Source organism: Bombyx mandarina, chromosome 17 (genome assembly GCF_030267445.1).
Source record: "Bombyx mandarina strain Sakado chromosome 17, ASM3026744v2".
In the NCBI taxonomy this organism is placed as follows: domain Eukaryota; kingdom Metazoa; phylum Arthropoda; class Insecta; order Lepidoptera; family Bombycidae; genus Bombyx; species Bombyx mandarina.
Genome location: NC_143223.1, coordinates 262,923 through 277,054, shown reverse-complemented (window position 1 = coordinate 277,054; position 14,132 = coordinate 262,923).

Genomic DNA, 14,132 nt, shown 5'->3' with positions numbered 1-14,132 from the left:
ACTGGAAATCTGTTCGGAAATGTTTCAAATTTCTTATTAATGACGTGGAAGAATAAACATATTCATTAGCTAGAGAGTAAACGAAAACGTCAAAACTGGAATGCACTCGGCTATCTCGTGGATCTATACTAGTGGTCCCCACGGAGCTGAATTTTACCGCATTTCTGATTTTAAACAGCATACCAAGAAAAAAGTGGATTTAATATTTACGTTAATGTAATTGTAATGAATATTGCACTCGGATAGGTAACTTTATATCAAATCGATGTACTTAAAAATATTTTATTCCTATCTAACTACCAGTAGCCTCGTGTAGCCATTCTGGTTTCATCTTGATTGATGGGCGAGCTCATGGAATTCAGTCTGAGAGACGATGCCATCTGCCAAACAAAAGCAGTGCTCCGCTGACACTAACAGCGGATCGGAATCAGGTAAGAAGGTCTGGGGAGAAACTCAGTGGGCTGTGTCTGTGGGTTGACCCCTCGAACGCGATGAACCCATCGTGTTAGCATGTTCGAAGTGAGATCAAGAGAACACTTGAATAAAACGCGGGATACAATGCATGTTCAAACAAAGGTTGCGTGAGAGGCTGACGCAGGGCATAGATGGGTCCCCAGTATACCCTACGTATGATCGCTTGGCACCCCTCCGCCCTCCGATCCCGTTACAATGACCACACGACAGGATTTTACGCTGGTTGTCAGGACAATTTCTAAGGAGTAGAGCTTAGTGAAGGAGTATTGAAACCCGGGTTGAAATCTCCTACTGATCGGTGTGTGGTGGCGAAGACCGTTTCATCGGGTATACCTATACCCTCGTCCACCAACCAGGCCTCACAAGCTTAAATACATCTCTGTGCCGAATTTTACAATTATCATTTAATTTTACTCCCAGCAAGAAAGCGAAAAGGAAAAGAAAAAACTAGCACTCCAACCCACACGCCTGAATACAACTAAGTTATTTGGCGGCGAAATCTAGTTGGAGGGTGGGCGCCATCAGGTCGGACAAGGCCCTACCACCGATTCTGTATTCGGCTCAGTTTGGCACTACCCAGGGGTCACTTGTAAGGTATCGCGGGTTAAACCTACGGATGTGAGAAGCACCGGTCCCCTTAAATTGAGCCTTAAAAAGTATGCCGAGTTTTTCTTGACGCATTAATATTAAGATCATAAACAAACAATGCGACGCTATAAGACTTATCCATCATTCATCATCATTTCAGCCTATCGCCGTCCACTGCTGAACATAGGCCTCTCCAATAGATTTCCAGTGCGACCGGTCCATTGCCACCTGCATCCAACGAGACCCAGCGCTTTTTACTAGGTCGTCGGTCCATCTAGTAGGTGGCCGTCCCACACTGCGCTTGCCAGTACGTGGTCGCCACTCCAGGATCTTTCTGCCCCATCGACTTATCCGTGGAGAGCTATTTGTAAAGTTTTTGTGAGAAGTGTACTTGATATTATTTGACAGCTTCCATGGCAGTCGACAGGCTGAAACGGAGTCACGATCCTCAGCAATGAGGGAGCGATGGAGAAGAAGAAGAAGAAGTACTTGATATTTCTGAGTTACTAAACGTTTGAAAGTCTTTGAAAACTAGTATAGCGTTTAATATCGAAATCTCGTTACGTATGTTTCACAAGGTACGTAAAGTTGGGTCCCACGGCAAGCAAATACAAGCAAGTTTATTGACTTGCAAATCTTCTCGGGTTTACATTTTCAAAGTAAATTAAATGACAATCGTAAATTTAGAATTCATTAGCTAGTTAATTTGGTAGACTGGGACCGAGGATTAGTGCGGAGTAGGGGCCGTAAAGATAATCAGTTCTTAGAGAGCAGCCTGATGTTGGGCTCGCCCCTAATAACAGTGGTTACTGGAGCCCATAGACATCCACAACGTAAATGCGCCACCCACCTTGAGATATAAGTTCTAAGGTCTCACATATAGTTACAAGGGCTGCTCCACCCTTCAAACCGAAACGCATTACTGCTTCACGGCAGAAATAGGCAGGGTGGTGGTACCCACCCACGCGGACTCACAAGAGATCCTACCACCAGTAATTACGCAAATTATAATTTTGCGGGTTTCATTTTATTACACGATGTTATTCCTTCACCGTAGAAATCAATCGTGAACATTTGTTGAGTACGTATTTAATTAGAAAAATTGGTACCCGCCTGAGACTCAAACACCGGTGCATCGCGCAACATGAATGCACCGGACGTCTTATCCGTTAGACCACGACGACTTCAAAATTATGTACAATATGTACTTTAAAAATAGTACTTTAAAAGCCGTGAAGATCGAAACGAGAGATATAAATAAATCATCCGTCTGTGATCGACCATAAGTAGCAATTCTGAAGGCCAATATCACCACATGAAAGCTATTTTAGAAGCCTATCCCTTGTATAGTCCAATTTCCTAAGGCTGAATTACCTTACCTACCCGTTTAAGCCCCACACACATTTTCTGTGCCAACCACAACTTTATTTATTCTACAGGAGTAATCTGAAGAGTAATAAATAATATATCTCAAAGTGCTGGTTTCTATTTTATAGCTCAATAAAGTGCCGGTTGGAGTATCAGCTGTATCTAGACTATTAGCTCCATCTAAGCTATTAGGCCTAGTTGTAACATTAACCATAAAACCAAAGCGGTAAAGTAAAAAGGTAAAAAAAATTGCTAAGATAAATTAAAAAATTGCTGCGGATTTTTTTTCAGTATTTTGGTCCTACTAAACTTCGCACCTCTCCTACCTCTGTTTATTAATTCAGCTACTGAGACCCCAAACTTACCTCGAGCTAACAACTGAAGGAAGAATTTAAGTAAAATAAATACGAGTATATTTCAATACATTAAAATTGCGGGACGCGTCTATAGTAGTAAAACTTATTTAGATAAAACTAAAATTTCGATTTAATTTCAAAACGATTTCATTCTGTTTGATGATCGAGTTATACTTCTGTGCAATAAAAGTAATGTGTTGTCAAAGTATTGTTGTATCTTCCGCCTGCAGACGCTCATCTCATAGTCGTAATGTGTGTGTCAAAGCTGTATGTCACTCATTTTTTTTTTTTTTTTTTTTTTTTTTTTATGATTGGAGGATTACTGGTGGCCCGGAGGCCTTTCCAGTTTCACCAGGACAGGTGGGCGAGCCCGAGCGCCTCCGAAGGAGACCTAACAACTCAAGAGTAGCTGCTTCGCGAATGAATCTACTACCGGATCGGAATCGCGACCCGCTGAGAAGATCCGGCGAGAAACTCAGCGAGCTGATTCATGGGTTAGGTTGCACGGCGAACTCTTTGTCGAGTTCGACGAGTACGGTTACCGAGGTCCCTAAGCCTGCTCCTAGAGCTGAAGGCGTCTAGTGCGAAGGTTATTGGATCTGATGGATCCGTAAGGACGTGTCTAGGGCGTCGACGGTGACTGGCTCCTGCATGATCAGGATTCGGGGAGTAGTCAGCGGCGGCTACGATAAGGCGATTATCATGACGCATAGCCTTATCGAAGTATCGTTCCGACGCTGACTTCATGTATTTCCGAATTGATTCGAGGCCCAGGTCGTCGTGTAGGTCAACGTTCCTCACGAACCACGGAGCCCCGACAGCTAACCTGCAAAAGCGGGATTGTAGGGATTGGAGGGTGTCTATGTGTGTGCGGGCCGCGTGAGCGAACACCACACTCGCGTAAGTCCGTAAGTGCCCGTTGGGGGTCGCAGCAGACCCTGGTATAACAATGCCAGCAGGGATGCTGCACACCTCAAGCGGTCCGCATACGTGGCATGGGATAATGCCAGGAGACGTCGGGATCCTAACATCTCAGGGGAAAGGCGGAAATATAATGCCGCTTCCAGGTCCTACAAGAAGGTAATTGCCAAGGCGAAGTCGGAGCACGTTGCTAGAGTTGGCGAGCGATTGAAGAGCTATCCCTCCGGGAGCCGTGCTTTTTGGTCGCTCGCCAAAGCTGCAGAAGGAAACTTTTGCAGGTCTGGTCTCCCACCACTGCGCAAGTCCGATGACAATTTGGCCCACAGCGCGAAAGAGAAGGCTGACCTTCTGGTCAAACTCTTCGCCTCGAACTCGACTGTGGACGACGGGGGTGCCACACCACCGAGCATCCCCCGGTGTGATAGCTCCCTGCCGGATATCTGCTTCACACAATGTGCAGTCAGGCGGGAGCTCCGACTCCTGGACGTTCATAAGTCGAGTGGGCCAGACGGCATCCCCGCAGTGGTTCTGAAAACGTGCGCCCCTGAGCTGACACCTGCGCTAACGCGTTTGTATCGCCTCTCTTATTGCACTAACAAGGTTCCGTCTTCATGGAAGACTGCTCATGTCCACCCTATCCCCAAGAAGGGTGACCGGTCGGACCCATCGAGCTACAGGCCTATCGCGATAACTTCCTTGCTTTCCAAGTTGATGGAGCGAATTATAAATACACAACTCCTGAAGTATCTTGAAGATCGCCAGCTGATCAGTGACCGACAGTACGGTTTCCGTCACGGTCGCTCAGCTGGCGATCTTCTTGTATACCTTACTCACAGGTGGGCTGAAGCCTTGGAGAGCAAGGGCGAGGCTCTTGCTGTGAGCCTTGATATCGCGAAGGCCTTCGACAGGGTCTGGCATAGGGCACTTCTATCGAAGTTACCATCTTACGGAATCCCTGAGGGTCTCTGCAAGTGGATCGCTAGCTTTTTGGATGGGCGGAGCATCACGGTCGTTGTAGACGGTGACTGTTCTGATACCATGACCATTAACGCTGGCGTTCCACAAGGTTCGGTGCTCTCCCCCACGCTTTTCATCCTGTATATCAATGACATGCTGTCTATTGATGGCATGCATTGCTATGCAGATGATAGCACGGGGGATTCGCGATATATCGGCCATCAGAGTCTCTCTCGGAGCGTGGTGCAAGAGAGACGATCAAAACTTGTGTCTGAAGTGGAGAACTCTCTGGGGCGAGTCTCCGAATGGGGTGAATTAAACTTGGTTCAATTCAACCCGATAAAGACACAAGTTTGCGCGTTCACTGCGAAGAAGGACCCCTTTGTCATGGCGCCGCAATTCCAAGGAGTATCCCTGCAACCTTCCGAGAGTATCGGGATACTTGGGGTCGACATTTCGAGCGATGTCCAGTTTCGGAGTCATTTGGAAGGCAAAGCCAAGTTGGCGTCCAAAATGCTGGGAGTCCTCAACAGAGCGAAGCGGTACTTCACGCCTGGACAAAGACTTTTGCTTTATAAAGCACAAGTCCGGCCTCGCATGGAGTACTGCTCTCATCTCTGGGCCGGGGCTCCCAAATACCAGCTTCTTCCATTTGACTCCATACAGAGGAGGGCCGTTCGGATTGTCGATAATCCCATTCTCTCGGATCGTTTGGAGCCTCTGGGTTTGCGGAGGGACTTCGGTTCCCTCTGTATTTTATACCGTATGTTCCATGGGGAGTGCTCTGAGGAATTGTTCGAGATGATACCAGCATCTCGTTTTTACCATCGCACCGCCCGCCACCGGAGTAGAGTTCATCCATACTACCTGGAGCCACTGCGGTCATCCACAGTGCGTTTCCAGAGATCTTTTTTGCCACGTACCATCCGGCTATGGAATGAGCTCCCCTCCGCGGTGTTTTCCGAGCGCTATGACATGTCCTTCTTCAAACGAGGCTTGTGGAGAGTATTAAGCGGTAGGCAGCGGCTTGGCTCTGCCCCTGGCATTGCTGAAGTCCATGGGCGACGGTAACCACTCACCATCAGGTGGGCCGTATGCCCGTCTGCCTACAAAGGCAATAAAAAAAAAATAAAAAAATAAAAAATAAAAAGTCATGACGGGCCTTATGCAAGTTTTGTAAAGTGTCACCTTGTTCCGAAGGGACATTTTACTCCGCTTACAGATCATGGGGTAGAGTCTACCGAGAATAAACGCGGCACGGTCACGGACTGATTTTATATGCGGGCGGAATGTCATCGATGCATCCAGGGTAACGCCCAGGTACTTGACCTTCCTGGCCCAGGGTATGGATTGACTAAAGAGAGTAATCGGGGGTGTGAGATTCCTCCTCCTAATACGGGAGGAAATCCGTGTGGAGCTTCCCCTCTGAAATAGCACTGCAGTACTTTTCGCTGGGTTGATGTCTATGCGCCATTTTCGGAACCACTGTCCTAGGGCTAAGGCTGCGCTCTGAAGCTTCTTCGCGATTAGGGACTTGTTTCTACTGGAATAGTAAACAGTCGTGTCGTCGGCGAATAAAGCTAAATGGGTCGGCGGCGACCGGGGAATATCGTTAACGAATAAGCTAAATAGGAGGGGTGAAAGGACAGAGCCTTGCGGGACTCCAGCTGTGAGAGGTCGTGGGGAGGAGCGGGTTCCCTCGACTCGATATCGAAAAGAGCGGTTCGACAAGAAGTCCCGTATGATGAGCACGAGACTATCCGGCACACCCATGTTGAATAGTTTGAAAATCAAACCGTTGTGCCAGACTTTGTCGAACGCTTTTGCGACGTCGAAGAAGAGAGCTCCCGTGTATAACGGTTTTGGTCGATTAAGCCCCACAAGAATGTGCTCCGTGAGGCGGTGCACCTGTTGAACGCATGAGTGATTTGTACGGAATCCAAATTGTTCATCGATGAGAATGCCCTTGGATGAGACGAAGTCTCTGAGGCGTTTGTAGAGCAGACGCTCATACAGTTTGCCTAGAGACATGAGGAGGCTAATCGGGCGGTAGCTCGTCGGATGATTTTTTGGTTTACCGGGTTTATGTATGCCGATAACGTCCGCTTCTTTCCACACCGCGGGAAAGATACAGTTCGCCATAGCGGCATTGAAAATAGATGCCAACATCACGATGAGTTGGACGGGTAGAAGTTTAATAACGCGGTTGGATATACCGTCGGAACCGGGAGCCTTGCGAGGACGTAGGTCTTTGATCAAGTCTTTAACTTCCATCGGGGTGACGGGTGGTAACGCATCCGAGGGTGGCAAGGAGACTCTGCGTTCTACCTCACTGTCTACTAATTCTACATGAACAGGGTCCACGGATTGAGTGCTGGGCGTGCACTGGGTTTGCAATGTATCGGCCAGCAACTCTGCTTTTTCGTCATCATCAAACGCCGCGAGTCGGCCTGAGGGGCCTACGAGGGGGGGCATAGTTACTACCGTATCCGATTTGAGAGTACGAGCTAAGCGGTAGTAAGACCTTTGGGAGGGCGCGAGTCCTTCTAAGAAATCAGACCATCTGGCATCTCGGACTTCGGCGATGCGAGACTTTACGTCGCGTTGTAGGGCACGCATTCGAATACGATTTTCCGCGGTAGGATACCTGTCGTAGGCGCGTATCGAGGCGTTCTTAGCTCTAAGGAGTTCCCTAATATCATCGGACAATTTGAAGCGGTGAAGGAAGTCCTCCGCTACAACTTGTTTCGATGATCTATCTAATGTTGAGGTGATGTGTGACGTTAAGATGTCTATGGCTTCAGCGGTATCCTGAGGAGACGGGGTAGAGTCCGGGTTAAACGGGAGGGATGGTGGATCAGATTCAGCCAGGCTGATGCTCAGCGTGTGCCAATCCACCACAGTCCTCGTGACGGGAACGGAGTCGGGAGCGCGACCGAGCTTCATAACGACGGGACGGTGGTCTGAATCTAACTCTGAAACTACTTCGATCGAGTGTAAGCTCAGAGTTACGTTTTTTAATAACGCTATGTCGAGTATATCCGGGCGATGCGCGATATTTAGCGGGTAGTGAGTCGGTGTTAGCGGAGCGACGATATCGAAGGCGAGATCATCGACTAACGCGTCAAGCCGCCTTTTTTTTTTGCCATTCGGGGTTGTGGTGTGTGAGTTCCACCTGATGTGTTTACAATTTAGGTCGCCCGCCAGAATGACAGAGCTCCCCATGCCGAGCAGCGCCTCGATATCACTGCTTAGAACGATCTTATCCGGTGGAAGATAAACGGACGCGATAACGATCGGCGCGTGTCCCGTCAGTGAGATTCGGCACACTGATGCTTCGATATTAGCGAGCGCGGGAGGATCGAGCGGGACGCAATGCAGGGCTCTTCTATAGTAAATGACGGTACCACCACCACGAGCAGAGAGCCTGTCGTTCCTGACCATGTTATAGTTCGCGATTTTAGGGTCACGGCGCGCGGGCTTAAGTAGGGTCTCCTGCACTAAAAAGATATCAATTTGATGGTCACGCAAAAAGTCAGAAACCTGATCACGTTGATTTGCGAGACCGTAAGCGTTAAAAAATCCTATCGTTACGGATAGGGGCTTTATTCTACTTATATACGCCATTGATTACCGGCGGAGTGAGGGGAGGACGTACGTATTCAATGACGCGTATACGTCGGCGTATTCTTGCACAACGGCGATAAAGTGTTGTGCAGTGGAGGCAGCGCGAATGGCGTCGCCCAAAGCGTTAACGCGCTCAAAGTTGATCGACTGAAAGAAGTCGATCGCTAAAGCGAGATTGTCGGACGCGGTCGGAGGGCAAGTCGCGGGAGAGGGACGAGTTGCGGGGGCGGGACGAATCGCGGAGGAGGGAGTTGTAACCGTGTTCGTGTACGGCAGCGGTTTCGCCCAAGCCGAGACACTGGGCACCGGCGCCGGAACGAACGCTGGCTTAGCCTGCGACACAGAGGGTGCCGAGGCTTTGATGTCTGGGCCGGAAGCTCGGAGGCGGTTTTGGCGGGCGACGCGGCGATTTATTTTCGGGGCTCGGGGGCATCCGCGGTAATTTGCGGGGTGACCCTGTGTACGACACAGGACGCAGCTAGGCGGTTCCGTCGCGGTTTTTTGATCGCGAGTCACTCATTTCTACATCGACCGGCTTTTTCCAATTGTCAGTGGCCGAAATCGGTGACGGGTGGGGTACTGGTGCAATTGATAGCACTTTACAGGGCCCTGCATACTGTCGTTTAAACCCGCGATGCTGCATCATGTAAAATTTTATCACTACAGGCCGTGAGCGGTCACTGTCAGAGAGTTCTGCGGAATCTCAACTGAGACATTAGAACTTATATCTCAAGGTGGGTGGCGCTTTTACGTTGTAGATGTCTATGGGCTCCAGTGAGCACTTAACACCAGATGGGCTGTGAGCTCGTCCACCCATCTAAGAAATAAATAAATAAAAATATTTTTTTTCTTTCCTACCTATGCTGATAGCCTTGAGAGGCTATGTCAGCTTCTCTTTGATATGTAGCTGAGCTTACGGGGCTCAAAACGGAGTGTTGCTAATACTGAGCTCTCAACAAGAGCAGTGCTTCGCAGAATCTACCACCGGGTCGGAAACGCGACCCACTGAGAAGATCGGACGAGAAACACAGTGAGCTGTGGCTATGGGTTAATTTACTCGTCGATCCTTTCTCCGCAAGAGATGGGTTCGGCGAAGACGGTGACTGGTTGAATGTACAATACTTTGTGGCTGCGTACATTCTGGCCATGCGGGTTTGCTTCCCTACATCACAGTGGTTGTGAAGATCCGAAGATCAAAGTCAGTAGCTGGAATTAAGAGAGGCCTATGCCCAACAGTGGTACCAGGTGGTAATGGTAAAGGTAATTTGTAGATGCTTGTAACTATACTTGTAACTATACTTGAGACCTTAGAACTTATATCTCAAAGTGGGTGGCGCATTTACGTTGTAGATGTCTATGGGCTCCAGTAACCACTTAGCACCAGGTGGGCTGTGAGCTCGTCCACCCATCTAAGCAATAAAAAAAAAAAAGATGCTTAACAACGGCGGGATGGTCTTCCACCCCGCGGGTGATATTGCTCGGTAGACCGACGGTCCGAATGCTGTTATTCAGAACTTGTATATTCGAAGACTTATCTTGAAAATGTCGTAGGCACACACACAAATTTATCGGAACGTAACGTAAGCGGGCGTTAGTCGATGCGGGTAGGCTCTAACTGAAGTCGCGGTGCTGTGCGCGGACGACGACGTATCGGCCCGACGTCACAGCAAACCGGTTTTGAGTGCGTGTGTCCAATGTAGTCGACTGGTGCGCATCGACACGGCTGAAATTTGTGTCAGAATAAAATGTAATGTGGTGTATGTAAATGCGTACCAGTTGTGTGTAAGTGTATATGTGGGAGTAGCCCACAGTAACTAGTGGTACCAGTGGACCAGGATGGTATCCGTAAACTCCAACATAGCAATTCTACATTATATTCCTTAAGGTTCTACAGATTTGGTATCACATACTGCGTACATTTGACCTCATGCAGTAGAGCAGTAGAGAGAGAGTAGTCCGGATTGTTGATAATCCTGATCTAACGGATTATTTGGGACCGGTCCGATTCAGTGGATAGACTCTGATGCTCTTTGTGTTTTGTACTCCGTTTAAGATGATTCCGTAATATTTTTTGCCAACATGCCACACATTAGAGGTAACTTAATTTTTACCTCCTAGAATCGCTGCAAGAGCTTTATAATAAACTTCTCTTAGATAATACTAGAGCCTTAATAATTGAACCTCAGATGGGCCGAAACGTAAGCCCGTCTGCCATCGCAGGCAACAACAAAACACAATTTCTTACAATATTACACGTTCGACCTAAATTAATTAAATGATTTTAAAAGTTCTCTCAAATAAATTTGCTTGTAGCTCGACGAGATGGGGCCGGTTCATTTACAATTACGCAATATGATGTAATTTTCATTTTCCTGGAATCATGCTGGTGAGGGTGCGAGGAAGGGATCAGTTTGGTTGAGAACTCGGTCCCAGACCGAGCATGTGACGCCGCCAGCTGCTTTTGACACTGTTTAATGGCCACGCTATCAAAGTGTGTAAAAATAAAAGGAAAATCTCATTAATTTCCCGATTACATCATATAAAACAGAAATTGGATTTTTGTACACATTTTTCTGCTTTTAAAGAAAACCGAGAAAATGTTAAACTTAATGGATTTTCCCCTCGGCTCTTGTTGTTTGTGTCGCTTATATGTAAACGAGTGATTTTATTGATTCTACTTGGACGGTAAATAGACTGTAAAATTCTGAACAACCATCTTCATTTAAAAAAAACTACATTGTTTCAACTTTCAGTAATTCTTTAGATTAGTTTGATTTTGGATCTACAAATTTAAAAGCTCTGCAGTTTAATTTGCCTCTAAGTTGGAAACTCAATTTGATACGCAGATATATAAATCAGGATTTTCAATAGTAGTGTTTTCTCATTATAATCGTCACTCGGTAACCCTTTAGTACCCCCTACTACTCGTCAATAAGTTCAGTGAATAGTAGAATGTTTACAAAAGCACCTGAATTGCTGACGAGGTGTCGTAATTGTATCCTTTCAAAGTCGAACCATCAATCATTATGTCTTCAGATACTTAGGAGTGAACAAACAGTTGGAATACTGCGTCAAGCATGTTGGATGATTTGTCTATTTCGTAAACGTAATATGAACAGTAATTCGCATGTATCAATCTATTCATTAAACAGATCGGTGGATAAGCTAAAGGCATTCTGTAGTAACATCCTATAACTGGTGGTAGGACCTCTTGTGAATCTGTGCGGGTGGGTACCACCACTCTGCCTTATTCTGCCGTGAAGCAGTAATGCGTTTCGGTTTGAAGGGTGGGGCAGCCGTTGTAACTATACTCGAGACCTTGGAACTTATATCTCAAAGGTGGGTGGCGCATTTCCGTTGTGGATGTCTATGGGCTCCAGTAACCACTTAACACCAGGCGGGCTGTGAGCTCATCCACCCATCTAAGCAATAAAAAAATAAAAATAAATCTTATAATTTCACATTTTAAATTGAAATATTTTCGTTTCAACCCGGTCAAAATGATATTCCGATTATTTACTAGAACGTTCTGCAATAATAATGTCCCGTTCATACGACGTCTCCCTCTCCGTCGTTTTGCTTGTCGAAATACACACACGTCTGTACACTCAATTAAAAGATTATGACTGGTTCATTTAACGTGAGCGTGGCGTTGTACACGGTATGATTTATCGAGCGCCCGCGGACAGCTCGAGATCAAAACTGGAAGATTTATCCTGAATGTCTGCGAATTGAAAGCCGCAATATGTTTAGGTAATGTAGTGATCTGGGTTAGGTAGATGGCTTAGTTGGAGGGGTTTCATGGTAAAAAAAATAATATTATTATTTAGTTAAGATACTTTTTCTATCAATTTATAAATAATTAATCGCTCTACGTTCTTCTAACTGCGTTATCGAACTTCGACCCGCTCGACTCATCGTGATGTTGGCATCTATTTTCAATACCGCTGTGACGAACTGCATCTTTTACGCGTTATGGAAAGAAGCGGATGCTATCGGCATAGGCCCGGTAACTTAAAAAATCGTCCGACGACCGCCCGATTAGCCTCTTCATGTCTCTAAGCAAACTATACGGGCGTCTGATCTACAATCGCCTCAAGCACTTCGTCTCATGCAAGGGCATTCTTATCAATAAACATTTCGGATTCCACATGAATCACTCATGCGTACATCAGGTGCACCGCCTTACGGAACACATTATCATAGGGCTTAACCTAACTAAAAATCTTTCTACTTGAGGACCTTCTTCTTCGACGTCGCGAAAGCGTTCGATAAAGTCTGGCATAATTTATATAAAAATATACCACCCATTAGTTTCCTCCGATTAAGAAAAGAGTCTAGATTGTAGTGGCGAAGTCTGTCTCCACATCTTCCTACACAGCTTGTAGTTGTAAGACAATTTCCATAGAAACCGTATCTGGACACTTTCCAAAAGTTTCTTGTACGTCTCATAGTGCGGACTCCACACAATGCAGCAATATTCCAAGGTATAGCGTACTACTACGAGAGCATTATAAATTGTAATCGTAGTGTTTGGTTCTTTTTAATTTTCTGCAATTGCGAAATATAAATCTCAATGTTTTAAAGCCCTTTCTAGTAATATTTTCAATATGTGTGCTGAATTGTACACATCCAGAACTCTAATAGAGTCCACCTTAGATAGCGGTGCTCCATTAATATGATACTTTCGGATAGTTGAACATATTTTCCTAGTGAAACGTATTACGTAGCACTTATTGATATTCAGACTCGTTCCATCGAACCTCACCAGCATAACAAACTATCCAAGTCCCTCTGCAATAATTCAGAATCAAGAGATGAGTTTCTTTTCTCAAGATTTGATATTCATTTTTCTTTGAAGATTTCAATAGAATATACTTACTGTAAGTACACGTGCTCAATATACTGTAAGTACACGTGGTGAGCAGCGCCGGCTATGAACCCTTAAGCACACTTTCTACCCACCGTTGCCTAAATACAATGGAAAAAAACTCATAGAATTGTAATGGAATTTTCTTATTTTTTAAACACCTGTCTATTAATTTCACAATAAAAGATAAATAAATGAGTGTAAAGACAATTAATTCAATTTAAATTAATAGACTATTTACATATTATGTTTCTTAATTAATTTAAATTCACGTAACAAGTCGATAAGCTCCTGGTATAATTGATGACAAAGTTGTTGCGTCCTTTTCATTATATTTTTCCCTGCCTATGCTGATAGCCTTGAGAGGCTATATCAGCTTCGCCCTAACGTACAGGTGAGCTCACGGGGCTCAAACCGGAGTGTTGCTAACACTGGCTCTAGCAAGAGCAGTCCTTCGCAGAATCTCAGTGGGCTGTGTCTGTGGGTTAATTCGCTCGTCGAGCCCTTCCCCTCAAGCGACGGGTTCGACGAGGACGGTGACCGGTGCTTGTGATACCTAAAAGCACTGTTGATGGATCGGGATGATCCGTAATGACGTGATAATTTGTGCTGACTGTAGGGCAGCCGTTGTAATATAACAACTGAGACCTTAAAACTCATGTCTCGAGGTGGGTGGCGGCATTTAGGTTGTAGTGTCTATGAGCTCCGGCAACCACTTAACACCAGGTGGATCGTGAGTATGACGGGTATCACAGGGACACCCTGCGAACTGATGCGGATTCCTATAAAAATCATCCTCATCATCAAGGAGCACCTTAGCACCCTCAGTACATTGCTATGCTAAACTCGCTGGATCCCTCCCCAGATCTACTCAGCAGATAGCGATTCCGATCCGGTAGAGATACACACGCGAGGCAGCGGCCTCCTTTGCAGGCACGCAGGCAGCACGCCTTTCTCAAGGATCTGGAGAG